At 45.6% G+C, this 15,692-nt stretch overlaps 1 protein-coding gene across 3 annotated transcripts in view; it reads left to right on the plus strand.

Moving 5' to 3' along the window:
- The window catches only part of FKBP11 (FKBP prolyl isomerase 11), a 100,996-nt gene that overhangs the window by 20,743 nt on the left and 64,561 nt on the right, over positions 1 to 15,692 (plus strand). The window contains exon 1 of one of the 3 annotated variants that reach the window (XM_069653847.1): positions 3,722 to 3,807. The exons of 1 other annotated variant lie outside the window; for it this stretch is intronic. The gene's annotated coding sequence lies outside the window, so the exon portion shown is untranslated. Of the gene's footprint in view, positions 1 to 3,721; positions 3,808 to 4,284; positions 4,505 to 15,692 lie in introns of those variants that run through there. One more of the 3 variants, XM_069653846.1, reaches the window with a different exon arrangement.

Genomic DNA, 15,692 nt, shown 5'->3' on the forward strand with positions numbered 1-15,692 from the left:
ATCCTTGCACCAAGATGCCTTTCCGTGCAAGTGTGGGTTATAAATCTGAGTAACATAACATAACAGCCTCCATGTCTCCCTCAGCAGGTTTCAATGTAGATTGTGAGAGTTTATCAGTGACGTTCTCTTTCACACCCTATTTTACTCACAGATCAAAGTTATTAATATATTATTATTCTTTCAGAATCTTCCTATCTTCAAAGCTTCACAACTTTTAGATTTCATAATATTGGTGCCAATAAAAGGCAAAATCAGTCTATGATTGATGGACTTCTTTGAGAGATATGTCTAAAAAAAGACAGAGAAACAGGCTACCCCACCTTTAACCACGTGGGTGCGTGGACTTCTGCCATGGAGAAAACAGAACTGTCGCAAGAATCAGTTCTTAGGTCAGAGAAGAATAAAACATATAATTTAATATTTTAATATGGTACACTACAAAAGTGCATAATCACTCACATCACAAAATAAAGTACCTTTAAAAACACTTACAACACATTACCCTACTGCACTTGCAACTACGCAGCATGTAACTAAAAACAACTGGCCTGACAACTACGTCAGGAAAAGCGGGGTTAGTGGGGGTGACAGATTTTCGGAAAAGCGACTGTATGCTCTTTATAGTCATTCGACACATTGCGTTTCTAGCTACTTGGGAACGTTATGTCTAGCGTTAACAAACACATTCATTTAACCCATCTTTGAGAGATGACTGCATTAGGCTGACAGAATCAATTTTCTTGCAAATGACTTAAAGTACTCTACTATACTGAGCTTTGGTTAAAGTAGTTTGAGCGCAATTTAGCAATGCCAAATCAGTATTATGACTCCAGGAGTGTGAACCCCCTCCAGGAGTACATGCTATTAATGTTAAATCCCAGCAGTTTCTTGCTAGCCACGTGGGCTCTAAGTAGGATGTGTTTTCAACAGCAGGACTCCAGCTGTGCGATTTTCTTCAAGTACCCGTTGTGTAATGCTGCCGCTGATAGGCCATAACCAGACCAGTTTCCTGGGGCAGGCAAAGTGGGAGGCTGCCCGGGGAGCAGAGCTTAAGACGCTCAGGTGGTGGGGGCGCACAGGAAAGGCCCCACCCAGACAGCTGCCTCGGAGCTTGCTGCAGGCCAAAAGTCAAGCATTCCTTTGTGTTCAATAAAGGAATGCATACTCCGAAGAACACACACTCTCCATCCCACCTCCAGTTTATGCTCTTTGTGTTGACAGAGCCTTTAAAGTGAAGGCAGGGATGGTACATTTAACAAGCCATTGTTTTTACACCACAGTGATAAGAACTGAACATGGGCAATTTTTATTTTGAAGGCCAGCACAAAGCATCCGTTAGCTGCTCAAATCTACTAATTCTTCTAAGAGAATTACCATGCCACATAGAAATAGTTCAAAACTATGTTCTTTATTTTGATGTCTTTTTTTATTTGACACACCAACACGTTTTTTTTTTGTTGGTTTAGTACTTTTTAGTTACATACGGTGCATGCCTGAGAAAGTTAACTTTCATTTTCTTGCCTGAGTGGTCTAGTGGCTGCTTTGGGACATGGACTAAATGCATTCGCTCAGCATCAAAGAACTTTTCATTTTCTTAACACGCCAACCACTGCCAGATGGCTCCTCAATGTGACTTGGCACCTTGATTAGGAAAGCAGGGTTCATTGTGTCAACATGGAGACGTAGTCCGTGTCAAATCGATGCAGTGATATGTGTTCAGCAATGATTTGTGTGCTGCCCAAGTGACCACCCTGTTTGTTAAGGTGTCTATAAACTGCTCCTCTATGTAACAGCATATATGACTATTTTTGTCTGATGCATTCCATGTCCATACAATAGCACACTGGAATTGTTTGTGTATGTAGCTCTAATGAGTGTGCCATACTATCCCCACACTTAAACACATAAAACAATCAAAGAAATTGCCTCAGATTGTTCATCCACTAGGTCAAACACCCTTTCTACACTACCACACCATGATTTTCATTAGCTGAAGGCTAGGACTAAGAAGAGATTCTAATGCCAGTTCTGTTAGATCAAGAACGGTACTGCTCTTTCGTGCAGAAATAACCCCTGAAGCCTGCCCAATGGTTCAGAGGTAGTGGCTGAGAAACTGTGGGCCCTATGCCATGTATCAGAAGCCAGTTTTGTTTAAAACGCTTCATCATCTTATTACTGGTAAGGTAACATTTGTAAGAAGTACAATCCTTTCTGTAAACTTTTCCCTCCTTATTGGGTGTCTCTTGTAGGGTGTCCGTTCTGGTCTATAGATATAATTCCCTAAAGAAGTTTCTGTATTGGGGACTGGGCACCCTCAGACTGAGACCCAGCCTCTCCTCATTTAAAATTCTTCAGAAAAAAGAAGCAAAAGACCCCTTATATCCCATTTGAGTGGCTGAAGTTGCAGGAATTTTATCCTCAAATTCAAAAACTTAAGATGTCTAATTAGTCAGTATAGTTCATGGTTACAAATATTTTAATGTTAGGGTGAGTGTTGTAAACAGAGATGTGAGCACCAAGCCATGTGTCTGTTATGCATTTACTGATTCACACATACAACCCTTTTACCACAGATTTGTTTATCAAATATAGAGATCTCTTATCATTGTTATATTTCCGGAATGCTCTGATTTAATGCAAAGCAGACAGGAACACTCATTGTTGCTATTTTTCCCCCTTCCTCTCTCATAGGGGTATTTTGAGTGAGTGCAATAGGAGTGTACCAGGCTGTCCACCTTGGAATGATAGCCTATCAGAAAATAATGCATATAGTTATTCTAGTGTTACCCCTTGCGAAATACAAGAAAGGTTGTTTTAAACAGAACGCCTGCAACGCAAGGGCCAGCGGTAGGTAGGCCCTCAGATGCCGGCAGGCTGGTCACGCCACAATGTGCCGGTGCATGAAGTTTGAAACTGCGTTCAGGCAAGGCCTTCCCTAGGCGCAGTTGACAGAAGAACCATTTACTTGGGCAGCAACAGCAGTGTTTTCACATTGGATTTCTTCTGTAAAGTGATAGAATTACAGCGTAATTAAAACAGCTATATTTGATCTATTTGTGATCTACCAGAAATACTTAGGGAACAAATGGACCACTTAGCTTTCCAGAAATCTATGAAAACGACATTGTTTATGTAAGCTTCCATCCAGCTGCCGTGTTTATTTTGTTTCTTGTTTGTAAGTAAGCGCCTGGACGCCCTAGGGATTTTGGCGCTATACAAGTGTCATAACATCATAACATTTGTTAGCAATGATTTATTGATATTCACGAAAGATGTGTTGCGTGACACAGAGGTGTAGTTTGAGAGTGACGTGTGCCAGTCAGGGGGCAGATTCTAGTGCTTTGCCCTGGGCACCAAGTTGGCTAGAAACTCCACTGGTCATGACTACGCGCTTTCTCAAATTGTGCACATCTGGCACTATGTGACTGTGACCCCACCATTTCAACGGGGGCCGCTCGATTGACTGCGGTGGCCTTTTTCGGGCTTGGGGATGCAGAAAGAGTGGTCGCCGTCCGCTTTTTGGAAGGGGGGAGTTGGAGGGGGAATGGCTGCTCTGAGGTGACGACTCAGAACGCTGGAGTCCTGAAATAACACGTCAGCACTGAGAATTCGGTGCGTGTGGCTGGAGGAAGGAGGGGGAGAGTAAACATTAGGGAGGGGCGTGGAAGAGAGGCGGGGAAAGTAGGAGGGCAGAGGGTGGAACGGTGGAAGGCAGAGGGGCGGGGAGGACAATGGGACGTAGAGAAAGGCGGAGAGAAGCAACCCGTGAGATGTGATGTGGGTGTGGGGAGGAGGCAGAAAAATGTGGTAGGTTTCGAACCAGCCCCGAGAGAACTAAACATATGCTGTTGGAAGCATACATGTTCTTTTTAGTTGTTGCACGACGTGCTATTTGTGTGTAGTTGTGGCGCATTTCCTCACTTTCTATGGACGTCCTTCGGCTAAAGTGTGTCTCCGAGAGGTCCCGAAAATCACATCGTTTTCTTCAGTTTGATAAAGAGTTAATTTGCAAAGTGCGCGATTTCGCGCAGCGCGACGCAGTGAGTGTGGAAAGAGAGCAAGGGTGCAACGCACAGGCGCCAACTCGGTGGGGGTCAATAGGGGGCTGCGCGCCCCCATTGAAATTCGGAGTGTGTGGTGAGCCTCCTCCGGCAACCGCTGGGAGCATTCATGAGGGAGACAGGTGGCACGCTCCCAGCAATGCTGGCAATTACCGAGAACTGCTACCTGCTGCCACACGCCCACACCATTTGCTTCCAAATAAAGTAAACAAAAAAACACATTGGACGGAATTACAAATTAGAACTCTATTTTCAAATTTAACAAAGCCGTTCATTCCATTTCCGAGATGAATTTAATGTGCAGATGGTGTGTGATGCACACCACCTCATCACCCATTGCTGTGCAAGATTTCCAGGATCAACCCACGATTCCATGGTGCTGAGGAACTCCACACTGCCTGGGTACCTGACACATCACAGCAGAGAGCGTACCTGGCTTTTGGGTGAGTGTAATGATCAAAGCATGCGCACTGTGGAATTGTGGGGGGGGGGGGCATAATGCACCCGAGTGTACCTGGCTGTTGGGCGAGTGTAATGATCATAGCATGTGCACGGTGGAATTGGGGGAGGAGGGGGGGAATAATACAATAGAGCATACCTGGCTGCTGGGTGAGTGTAATGATCAAAGCATGTGCCCTGTGGAATTGAGGGGGTGAGGGGTTCACAACTATCTGCAGTGCATGTGTGCAATGCAATGCCCGACACATGAATAGCATGCATCAGTTGAAGGGCATGACTCGCGTGTGTCAAATGGACAGACGCAGCATGCACATGCACAATAACATCAAAGCTGGACGGCAACATAAAAATGCACTACAGGTACCAAAATGCATCACACCAATGTCCCAGCAAGAACTCTGTCTCTGCAAGAACACACTGCACAACCCACACTCCCTGCAGCACAGACTCATTCCAATGCAGCACAACACCCCACCTCCAAACCACTGGCGTGTCCCCAGCATGTAGCCAGGTCCCCTGCCTGTTGCAAGTGCACATACACACATGCATGTGAACAGAACAGAAATAAAATAGCTGGACATGTCAATGGATGGTTGATATGACAATCATAGGACATGCAAATCGAAACTAAATCAGAACACACATTCGTCTGATTTGTGTGTGCCGTAGTGAAAGGGTCATAGGGCAAGGTGGGTGTGAGTGGGCCATGGAAAAGTAAACCACCCATCCATCACGCATAGTGACGAAGCATATTGGCTGCTTGGCAATAGTTAGCCCATCCTCGCCTTCCCAATCCAATCAATTCCTACTATGGTACCCCTCTGTGTATACATCCACATCCATCATTTTGCTAGATTCATAGATGCTGGTCAACCACTCCCATGAAGCACATCATGTACCTCAAAATGCAAGTTTGCCTTCACATATGTATTCAATCTCTAAATAATAGCAAATTCTTTTTGCATTTAAAGAAACGGTATCACCTGTGACTACTTTGCCTACCATGTCTGCGGCCCCCGGCAGGGTCTGACCTATCGGGCTGTGTCAGGCAGATTTCTCTTTTGCGGGCCGCACAGAAACATGCCACCTGGTAATGCCACCGGCACACTTGCACCCAGACAAGCAAAAATTGCTATTTGCCCATGTCATTACATTGACATTGATGAATGCAGACAGAAATCCTTCGGTTCACCCGGATTCTACGCAAACTGTCCATACAATGCATAAACATAAATTTACATTCACAATGCACATGTTACCATGCTCATCTATGACATATGCTAAGTCTCCTGCAAATCGCATGTAATAACTAACATTAGCGAGTGAACAATATACAGACTGTGCCAACATGATACAGACCCCACAATGATTTTCCCCTTTCTGTTCCTCACGTGCAGGTGATGCCGAATACTCTTTGATGCTATGGCTGATAACCCCCCCCCCCCACCCCTTGAGACAACCACAGAACCAGCACGAGCAGGGATACAACCATACTCACATCAGGACACGTTGTACGATTGAGCAGACATTAGGCCTGTTAAAGGCAAGGTTCCGTTGCCTGAGCAGATTGGGGGGCGGGGGGCACTGATGTACAGCCCTGTGAAGGTGGGCAAGATAGTCCTGGCCTGTGCCATGCCACACAACATGTGTATCAGGCACAATATACCACTGCCCCCGGACATGGAAATGCACCCACCTGATGCAGTGGATGAGAATGACAGTGGCCCTCATTACAGCCCTGGCGGAAATCGCGGTGCAAAATGCACCATGGAGCATGGCGGAAAGCTGCCGATAGCGCCATGGGGGTTGGCGGATTTTCCGCCCCATTTCGACCTTGGCGGGGCGGTAAATCCCCATCCCCCATTTTACCCTTCCCCATTCCCATTTTTGCCCCATAGGGTATAATGGGAGTGGGGAAGGCATTAATTACGCCACCTCAAAATACGGTGGCGTAATTAACGACAAGGTCCCGTAGCGCCATGGATTTCTCCGCCCGGAAAAACCAGGCGGATAACGCTCCATGGCGCTACGGAAACTCGTAGTAGGGCGGACGGGTCCGCCGCGAATAACGCTGGCGTAAACCCACTCCGCCAGGGTCGTAATGAGGCCCAGTGATGAGGAACTGCCATTGGCACATCGCAGGGATGCTGTGGATGGCCGTGAGGCATGCAATGCACTGATAACCCACTTTTTCTAAACACATCACATGAGCACATGGTCTAGGACAACAAACGCACTCAGCACTGTACAGGAAATACATTTCCCAGTCACTCTAAAAATGAATGTCCAGTCCTGATTTCAATGCAACACCAAGTGTAATGTATATAATTGAATGAATAACAAATGTGGAACGACATCAACTACCCAAACTATCCCTTCCCACTCCTCCTCCCAAATGATCCCTCCCCACTCCCATCCCCAACTATCTATCCAAAACTCCTGTCATGTTGTCCAAGTAGTCCTTACAGAAGACACATACAGGGCACACGTCTGTTGAGGGCCTATTTGCATCTCCTTTTGCTATCTGGCATGCGACTGAGTGCAGAGGTGGACAGGCGCATCGAATGTCGCCTTGGGCTGCTGGGCACATAACCCGCAGGCGTCAAACCTGTGGAAGGTGTGTGGGCCTGCTCAGGGGGACATCTGTAGAGGAAGGCCTGAAGGCACATTGCCATTGTCTCGGCAAAGGAGGACATGACACAATTGCCCTTGCGTACCCTCCTAGCCATTTGGACGATGGCAGTTGTGCAACGTCCAAGGGAACGTGTATTTTGCCACCCAGTGACCTGGACACTCTCCCGCATCAACTGCACCTCCTGACGTTCCTCGATGCGCCGGAGTCTGCCCTCCATTTCCCTGACACTGGGTCTATCAGGCTGAATACTAAAGGCTCATAGCTGCTGTGGTCGCTGGTCGCCCCTGTGTCAACTCCACCATTGTCAGCTATGTCCTCTGCACTTGATAGATGGGCACGTGCATGTGGCTGCTCTGCTGCTGGTGGTGGTGGTGATACTACAGCAGCTGGGGCTGGTGGGATGTCTGCAGCTCGGTTGACAGTGATGATAGGGGCTGGCGGGAGGTCCGCAAATGTGCTGACAGTGATGGTAGGTGCTGGCAGGATGTCCGCAGCTGTGCTGACAGTGATGGTAGGGGCTGGCGGGATGGCCACAGCTGTGCTGACTGTGATGGTAGGGGCTGGCGGGATGTCCACAGCACTGCTGACAGTGATGGTAAGGGCTGGCAGGATGACCACAGCTGTGCTGACTGTGGCAGTTGTGCCAGTGGAGGCTGTGGTGTCCTGGGTGGTGGTGGTCTGTGGTGTGCTGCGGTGGCTGGTGCTCCCTGAGGTGCTTGCCTGGCCCACTTCATTGTCAGATGATGTGCCTGCGGGAGTCTGATAGGCATGTGTCAGTGAACAGTGTGAATTGATGAAGCAGAGATACATGCATTATGTTTGTCATGGCTGTGCTGTGTGGTACATGGTATGATGCATAAATGCTTGTGTTATGCATACTGAGCGGCAGGATTTCTGATGTTTGTACATGGTACAGTAGTGCGCTGGGGATACTGTCGTGGTGTACTGCCAATTGCTAGGTACAGTGTTATGGGGAGTGGGAGGGTTCACGCAGTAGAATGGTGGAGTGGGCAGGGGTGTGGTATCGATGGGGTCAGCATGGGCTTGCTGCCTGTACCAGTTACGGGAACAGTTTTGTATTTATGCACAGGGGTCGGGCTGGCTGGGACAAGGGCGTCACATGTTGCCTTTGTGTCCAACGGTGGTCATTTGGGGGTGGAGATGGGGCTTAGCACTGCTGTGATTTTTTTTTGCCAGGGGAAGCATGCCGGGCACACATGCAGTACGCTGTGGCAGGGTGATGTGTGTCTGTGTGGGAGCAGATGCATGTTCAGTTGGAAGTACAGGGTTCCGGTGCTGGGTTCTACGTGTATTACTGGGATGGGTCATATTTTGGTGGCCATGGGATGGGTCATATTTTGGTGGCCAAAATCTATGTATGCACCCAGGTTGTTTGATTGGGTTGGCGGGGGGCATGCAGGGTGTTTTTGGGGCTGTGGATGATGCAATTGCCATTTTTGTGATATGTTGGTACAGTGGTGGGTGCAGGGTGGCCAGGGAGGTTGATATTACATTGGGGCTATGTGTACTCACCGGCCTCTTCGGGTGTCCTGGCTCTGGCCTCCACAGCACTGACCCCTTCAATGGACTCTAGGTGCAGCACACTGCTGGATGTCTCCTCCCAGGGTATCAACCATATTGGGGATGTTCTCCCACCACCTGTAGCGATGCCCTGTCTCTGCATTGCCGAGAGGAGGTTCCGTACCCTCAGGCGCAGGTCGTCCCATCGCTTGTGGCAGTCTCATACGGTGCGAGGGGATGTGCCAGCAGCCGACACCTTCTGGGCCACCTCCTCCCAGATGCTGTTCTTGTGCAGCTGGGTTTTCCTGCGCTGGTTGCTGCTGAAGAGCTCTGCGGCATGGTTGACAATAGTGTCCGCTAGCATGTTCAGCACTGGCTTAGAGAAGCATGGCTTCCGCTTACGGGTCTCACAGAATCTGGATGGCTTGCTGACAGTGGAGTTTGTCAGGTCCGGAGTGTTGCCTGTGCTTTGACGATTGCAATGGATTGTGTTTTTATAATGGCCGCCGGCCAATTTCCTGTTCCGGCGATCACTTTGTTTCCAGTCACGGTAATTGCCGGACCCCTGTTGCCGGTGGGTGTGGAACCGTGATGCCATATTCATAGGCACCGGCACAGAGGACGACGGTGTTGTCAGTTTTGGGGTATTTTGATGTTTCCATAATGCCGGTACCGCCGTTTCCGGCATGCTGGAATGCGCATGCCCGACAACACGTAATCATCCGGTGATTCCGGAATAACAGTTGCCGGAAACGGTGGCACCGGCATGACGGTAACTGGGAAAACTTACCGGCATGCTTGTAATAAGGCCCATAGATTAGCCGCATTGCAAATTTACTGACCAATGTCATTCTGTGTGCATGGTCGGGGTATGTTATGTTATTAGCTTTTCTGGGGACTACATGAAGTATATAGGTTCCAGAATTCCTGGGATAGTGCATTCCAAAGTGAAATCACTGAAAACCTTCTGCCCTGTCTTTTACTGTCTGTGCTCCCAAAATATACCAGCCCACTAGCATTGGCAAGTAGTTACCATTTGCTTGATACTCGACCTTGCTGGCGAGTAGTGGGATGTTAGAAACCGTATTTTCCATTTACTGCAAACACACTTTGCAGTAAATGGCAAGTGCAAATTTCACTGTGCATGCTTGGCAGCATTGGTCCCAATATGAAGTGTGCTTATGGCGACATGCACCATTTTACAAAAGCACTGGTAAATATTTTTTAATTTTGCGTTTGGTTTATACACTATAAACCTTTACAAAAGAAAACACAAAATCATTTTTATACAAAAGAATATAAACATTCTCAGATTAATTAAAATCAGACGATTAAAAAGAATTTTACAGTCAGTTTGTGCAGCACCTCCTCAAATGATTAAAACCTAGACCATATTTATCATGAATGTATGAATACCTCATAAAAGAAACACAAAAAAAGCACATTAAACACAGGACCTACGTTGAATCAATTTACAATTAACATACCATTATTGGTGCTAACTGTCCCAAGGCAGATTACAGACTTCATGCAAGAATTCTACTACGGACAATTTCAATGCATTCAATTTGCCATATAGCATATTCCACCAGAGATCTTCGACATCAACCCTTGACGGATCGTGAACAAATTTACCAAATGCTGCTAGGCGTTGGGGGGATTAGCGCCTGACACTTCAATAGTAAGTGCTTCAATGACACAGATGTTTCGATACTATGTCAAAAACGACAGGGAAGTCTCAGTGAGGTACCTGAGCGAATTTCTAGAATTTCCCCTGTCGACAGGACATTGAAGCGAAATCTCAGATATGCAATCCTCCTTCTAGGATCTGGAAACTTAACTAAGTATGACTCCGGAGTTGCAATTTTCTTACCCTCATATACAATCTGATTATATATCCTGGCTGACCCAATCGTTTCCATGGATCTTATCCAGTCCAAAGATTGGAGTTTATCCTTAACCCTCAAAGGATTGCATACCAAAGTATCGATGGTAAGACAGATGGAGTCAAGATAGTACAGACAGTCTATTTGTAAATTCAACAACTACTTAGATGTCGCAGATCCCGTTCTTAGCCTACTACCCATAAGTGCATACAAGGTATTATCTTTTGATACAATCAGATTGCGATATAGAGTCAGTCTTTTCCAGCATATTTTACTATCCAAGGAAAGGAAGCCCAACTCAAAACGAATTGCAGACATTGGAACCCCCTTCGGCAAATAATACAGTATTTTCCGCCATATTTTTGACTCTAATTTAGCAGCCAATCGGCGAGTTGAGAAAGGCTAGATTTCAAAGCCATGTAGCAGTTTAGGCAGAACTTTAAGGTTGTAAAACCTAATTAACGGAGTCACAGAATATTTGCAGTATTTAGTAGCAACCTTTTTCATTTGAAAGATCAATTTATCTGCTTTGTATGGATAGTAGTTCGAATACATATGGGTCGTTGATCCACTAAAGATCGGAAAGCCTAAATAGCAGAGAGATCTGACCTTGAGTAAAGTGCAGCAGTTTATCTTCCATTTGAAACCAGATGTCTTTGTCTTGTTTGTAAGAATAATTACAACCGATTTCTTCTCATTAATAACAAGACCGTTTTTTCCCACATAATGCGACAAAGCCACCAGTTTCCGCTGGAGACCTACTGGAGTAGCATCAATTAGGAGGATATCATCAGCGTAGGCGGTCCAAGATATTTTACCCCCCTCTATCCTTGGTGAAACTAGGGATGCTACTGTTAAAGGTCCATCGGCGTCCGATATATATATAGATTGAATAATGTTGGGGCAAATAAACAACCTTGTCTCAACCCATTGCCAGTTTGTATTAACTGTGAAAGGTCTCCTGACAGATTTAAACGGATCCGTATGGCAGAGTCTTCATGCATGTGTATGAGTATAGTCAAAAGTTCCGATGGAATCCCCATTAAGGCTAGCTTTGACCACAAGCTTACCTGATCAGCTTTGTCGAAAGCGAGAGAAAGGTCAATCGAGGCTAAATATATAGGACTCGCTGCTTTCTTACACGCTTTCTCCAAGAGGAGGGTAAATATTAGTCCACCTATTTCTGTGCCCATACCCTTTCGGAAATCAAACTGTTGGGAGCAAAGAATATAGTTTGTTTCCGCCCATTCCTCAATTTTCCTTAAAACTATTCCCGCAAATATTTTGGAATCCGCGTCCATTATAGAAATCGGACGATAGTTATGAGGGCTTCTTCTATCCCTTTTTTTATATATAGGGATAATATAAGAAATCCTCCAGGAACACGGGATGGATTGAGTCAGTATGATATCAGAGAATAGTATAAACAGTGCCTAAGCCCATAATTCAGGGTTTCGTTTCAGAGTACTATTGCTAAGCCCATTTAGACCGGCAGCTCGAGAGATATTTGCAGCTTTAATCTGTTTTTCAATATCTTCAACACCAAAATTACATATCCAACTTCCCCTTTTAATTGCCTCTAGCGAATCTGTTAAAGCAAACTTTCCCTCATATAGAGTTGAGAAGTAAGTGACCCAAGCATCCTCTTGTACACATGCTGTTTGTAATGTTACTTGTGAGTTCTCCAAGGAGTTTATTAATGTCCAGAACTGACGGGCCCGATGAATCTCTTAATGCCGTTAGCATAGCAGTGTTATCTTTCTCGAACATGTACATTTTATGAGTTTTCAGGCAGTTTTTTTTGCTTGCTTAAGTACATGAATTTCCTTCATTTTTGTATCCTGATCTAAGTTAGATTTTAAGATTGCTCTAATTCTGCGATTTGTACAGTTTTTTTCTACCTTACAGTAGGATCATAGATATGCACATGTTGGGGTCTCATGATTCCAATTCCCTTAGGTTTTACTGAGCTGTCAATTAAACACTTAACATAATCACAGAAATAGGGAACCGAAAATGGTATTAACCTAGTAAACAAAGGAGTACATTGGTGCTCATATACAAAAGCAGCATTCAGTTTATCTATGTTACCATCATGCCAACCAATTCGATTTCCCGCACATGTCGCTGTCAAAGAAATTGAGAGGGAATCCTGAATTGGTTTAGCATAGTTCCACTTCAGTTTAGCCTCTAAAGGTCTGTGATCACTCATATAAGATTCGCCCACACAGAAATCAACACAGGAAGTGGAAAGTCTTTCTGAGAGAAACATGTGATCAATGATTGATTTAGAAGTCCCATTTGACCATGTAAACTCATTTGCACAAGTATCAAATACAACATTCATATGAGTAAGTCCCCATGAGTAAAAAAGTTTAGACCAGATCTGCCCATGCATTGACTTAACGTGAAGTTGAACAGGGTACCCCGTCTATCGGCCCCGGGTTCCCTATGGATCTAGAAGAGGCGGAACCCATTTTTTTATTCATCCCCTCACCATAACAGATTTCCGAGTTAAGGTCTCCCACTACACCAATGTCAAGACCTCTATATTTGGTCCGCATACTCGAGAAACAAACATTTATAGACGCAATGATATTGTCTACTAGGTTTTGCGGTTTCGAGTTAATATTCATTACCAATATAAAGGTTGAACTGTGTGTGATCGTATACTCTAGTACAATTGCTAGTACTCCCCATGTTACAATGAGAGATTCCATAATTCGTGTACCCTTTGCTATTTTCACCGCAATTAGCAGACCTCCTGATGGTCTACCACGGAGCCCCCCCGGCAAATTGATATCTACATTCATATCCATCCAAATGAAGAGGGGCTCTCAGCCAAGTTTCTTGGATACATATCACATCCATGGATTTAAGTTTCGTACATAGGGCATTTGAGGTCACTAAAGAAGAGGGACCCCTTGAATTCCATGAAGGGATTAGCCAGTGTTGTGTTAGGTCAGAATAACTAAAGTTTCTGATGTATGTTTTGAATTTGAGAGATGGATTCTATCAGAGACAGCGCTAACCATCTCCAATCCTGGTCATCACCTCCTTTTTGGGGGATATTCTCTTCTTTCTGCAGATGATCTTCCTCCCGTGGTCGGAGAGGAATGTGTTTTGGATCCATAACATCCCTTCCATTTTCCCAGCCGTTGTTAAAGATTAGTATGTCATATCCCATCTTATTAAAGTTTTCTGTCTCCTGTATTATGAGGTCAAAGATGTTTTGGGACCTCAGAACAATTCTCACATGGTCGAGTCGGGTGAATAAAGTCCACCAAGCTAATGTCTGCCGAGGAAATCAGTCTTAGTTTTGGAATCTTATTAAACAGAGAAAGAACACATGATCTATTTAGGGAGGTGGGACCTCCAATATCACATAGATTATATAGCAGAATACCTGGATAGTCAGGAAGGGCCACTTTCCGCCAAGTCATATTGCGCAGATCACTGTCCTTAATATGAGTTGGCATTGTTGGCTGTTGATGGGACCTATCATCACCCTCCACATGAGATTTTGTTTAAGTCTGGAGTTAGAAGGTTGTTCAGATAAATGATCATGGCCCTTTGTAAGTTTTCCCCCATGTCCGGCTGAGATGCCCGCATGTGATGTTTCACAGTCGGCTCAATAGACATGTTCGTGTTAGAAGGAGCCTCCACTTTAACATGGTGGAAACTTCCCTTTCCTTCCTTTTCAGTTTCCTGGGGGTCCAGATTTTTAAGTCTAGATACATCAGGTAATCCAGAATAATTTTTTTTTTTTTTTTTTTTAAATTTTATATTTATTGGTTTTACAAATAACAGAAAAATGCAAACATTGCTCAAACACAGTTGTACATCCCTCAGGAGGGCAAGTCGGGCACGAGATGCAAATCAGAACAAGATGTCAATAGTCTCATTGACGTCCGACAGTCCCAGTTACCTGAGTATGTTTCGTTGGCTGTTTGCCATACTTTCCCCCCACCCTCCCCCCGCCCCCACTTGGTTTATTGTACATCACAAATACAATCATCAAACATTATTATCGGTATCGTGCAGTTGGCACAGGGCTAAGCATTGCAAGATGTTAGCGGTCGGGCTTAGGTGGCTCGTTTTTTGTATTTTGTATTGTCCTTTGGACGTGGCATCATTCGGTCGGGTTCTGAGGCTCCTCTGATTGGGAGGCAATAGGGGGTGAGATATACGTGTTCTTGAAGTCCATCCATAGGGTTTCACATTTCGCAGATTTATTGTGCAAGGAGGCGGTGATCGTTTCCATCACATAGATATTTGTAGCAATTTTGATCCACTCGGCCTTCCCTGGGGTCAGGTGGGACTTCCATTTGGTCGCTATGAGAGCTCTTGCCGCCAACAACAGCTGGGGGGCCAGGCCTTTCACCCGGAGCCACTCTTCCTCATCTCTTTCAAGGTCAAACAAAACCAGGTGTGGGTCGGGTTCCCTGTGTATATCATCTATTTCCTTAATCCATCCCAAAACCTCAGTCCAGAACACCTTGATGTGCGGGCAGCTCCACCACATGTGCCAGTAGTTGGCATTTTCCCCACACCTCCTCCAGCATTTCGGGCTCATGGATTGGGACATTTTAGAGAGGCGTAGTGGGTCATAATGCCATCTATGTAGGAGCTTTATTGCATGGAGTTTGTACTGGCTGGAGATGGAGGATTTGGGTGCGGCTTTGCACATCAGGTCCCAGTGGTCGGGGAGTATCTCTTCACCTAAGTCTTTTTCCCATCTAGCTTTGAGGGGTTCCGTGTTGCCACCTTCTGCTGCTAGGAGTGTTTGGTACATTACGGATATGAGGCCTTTCATCTCTGATCTGGAGTCCAGAAGTTTCTCAAAGGCGGTGAGGTCTCTTCTCAATTTCACTCTCCATTCAGGTTTTGTCAACACCCCTTTTAGCTGGATAAAGTGAAATGTTGATAAGGTACCTATCCCCAGCGCCGTTGTCAGGTCCGGTAGTGTAATGAACGAGTCTTTTCTCTGAAGTTGTCCTACCCTTTCAAGGCCCGCTTCATACCATGACTGGAATCGTTCCAGGTTCGGAATATGGTCATTTATGCCAGGAGACCATAGGTGACTGAGCGGGGATGGCCAGGTGGTGACTTCTCGCATCTCTTTCCCAG

The sequence above is a fragment of the Ambystoma mexicanum genome, chromosome 3q, assembly GCF_040938575.1.
Source record: "Ambystoma mexicanum isolate Mex_15411 chromosome 3q, UKY_AmexF1_1, whole genome shotgun sequence".
Taxonomy (NCBI): domain Eukaryota; kingdom Metazoa; phylum Chordata; class Amphibia; order Caudata; family Ambystomatidae; genus Ambystoma; species Ambystoma mexicanum.